General features: G+C 40.4%; 1 protein-coding gene across 1 annotated transcript in view; it reads left to right on the top strand.

The window, feature by feature from the left end:
- The window catches only part of FAM187B (family with sequence similarity 187 member B), a 26453-nt gene that overhangs the window by 10632 nt on the left and 13938 nt on the right, over positions 1-1883 (top strand). The gene's annotated exons all lie outside the window — the stretch shown is intronic.

Here is a 1883-nt window from a genome sequence, read left to right as displayed (position 1 = left end):
TTTTTTTTTATGGCTTCAAGTTACTGTCTAATGTCTTTTCATTCAACCTGAAGAACTTCCTTCAGTATTTCTTATAGGGCAGGTATGCTGATAATTAACTTCCTTTTTCTAGAGATGTCTTAATTTCTCCATCCTTCTTGAAGTGTTGTTTTACTGGACATGGAATTCTTGGTTCACAGTTTTTGGTTTCCTTCAAGACTTTATACTTCCCATTGCATCTCCATGATTCTGAAGAGACATCAGCTGTTGATGTCATTATGAGGATGGCCTAGGACTGGGCAGTGTTGTGTTCTGTTTTGTACAGGGTCGCTATGGGTCACTGAGCTAGTGGACAGCACCTAACAATAACAACAATGTTGTTGAGGATCCTTTGTATGTGGTGAATTGTTTCTCTTTGTTGCTTTCAAATTTTGTCTTTAGGTTTGGACAGTTTAATTATAATGTGTCTTTGTGTGGATCTCTTTGGGTTTACCCTGCTTAGAGTTCATTGAGTCTCTTGGATATATAGATTCATGTCTATCATCAGATTTGGGACATATTCAGCCATGATTTTTTCAAATATTTCCCCCTTTCTCACTCCCTTATTGTTTTGGGACTCCTATTATGTGTATGTTAGCACACTTGATAGTGTCTCCCAGCTCCCTTGGGCTCTGTTCATTTTTCTTTATTCTCTTTTTATTTCTGCTCCTCAGAGTAGAAAACTTAAATTGTCTTCTCTTCCAGTTAACAGATATTTTCACTAATCCAGCTTGTTAAAAGCTGCTGTTGAAGCACTCTAGTGAGTTATTAGCTTCAATTATTGTACTTCTGTATTAGGGGGGAAGAGACCCCAAATTCAAACAAGTTCAACAGAGACACTTTTATTAAGCTTTAGGCAGAACAAAGATAAAACAAAGACAATCATCATGGATGAGGGAACTGATCAGCATGAGAAAGCTGAATGGAATCCACCGAGTCATGGCCACGTGGCTAATACATGATTTTAAATCATCACAAAATCATGATTGGTGGTAGATAGATTCGTCCGTTACAGGTGGGACTACAGAAGCAGGGCAGAGACCATGATTGGGATATGTACATAATTACAGATAGAAAAGGGTTACAGGATTGGTTCTGAGCCTTGAGGACCTGGCTCGGTGGTGGTCTGGAGAGGCTGTGACTCAGGACAGCCTGGGTCTTAGCCACAAGGTGGCTCTCAAACAATCCCAAGACCCCACCCTTAATTTAAACTAGAAAAGGACACTCTCAGGCAAGTTCCCTAGCTCTCTGTGACAGCATAATCTGCTTTCAACCATACTCCTCCTGAAGGTAAACTGCCCCTCCCTAGGTTTGTCCTAGAACTGTCTGTGCACAGCCACACTGCTGGTTTATGTTCAGAAAGAACCCAAGTGGCATCTGAAATTTACGTCAAGCCTCAAGATGGAATTAGGGCTCCCACTGCAGACCACAGCCTTCCACAACCCAAGTGCCTTAGAATTTAAGCTCTAATACACTAGGTATTTGATTTTTTCATACTATCATGAATTGTGTCTCTTAACTTTCTTTTTTTATTATATATTTTTCTTTAATTTTTGTTGTGATTTGGGTGAAAGTTTACAGAGCAAATTCATTTCCCATTTCATACACATTTTGTCTCATGACATTGACTGCAATTTCCCACAATGTAACAGCTCTCTTCCCACTTCCTTCTCATAGTTACCTCTTCCCTGTGTCCTTCCCTCCCATGCACTCCTGCCCCCTGAGCTGTCTCCCTGTGCATACACTGCTCTTCTATTCTCCCATGATTGATCTCTTCAAGGAGTGTATCTACCTGATGTAGATACATATGCTTGTCTGTTATTTGGCTGAAAGCTACAGGAATGAGTTCAATTCTGGACCTGAAG

Source organism: Orycteropus afer, unplaced genomic scaffold (genome assembly GCF_000298275.1).
Source record: "Orycteropus afer afer isolate SDZICR_OR568_19922 unplaced genomic scaffold, OryAfe1.0 scaffold00476, whole genome shotgun sequence".
In the NCBI taxonomy this organism is placed as follows: Eukaryota; Metazoa; Chordata; class Mammalia; order Tubulidentata; family Orycteropodidae; genus Orycteropus; species Orycteropus afer.
This window is presented reverse-complemented; position numbering and strand designations above follow the sequence as displayed.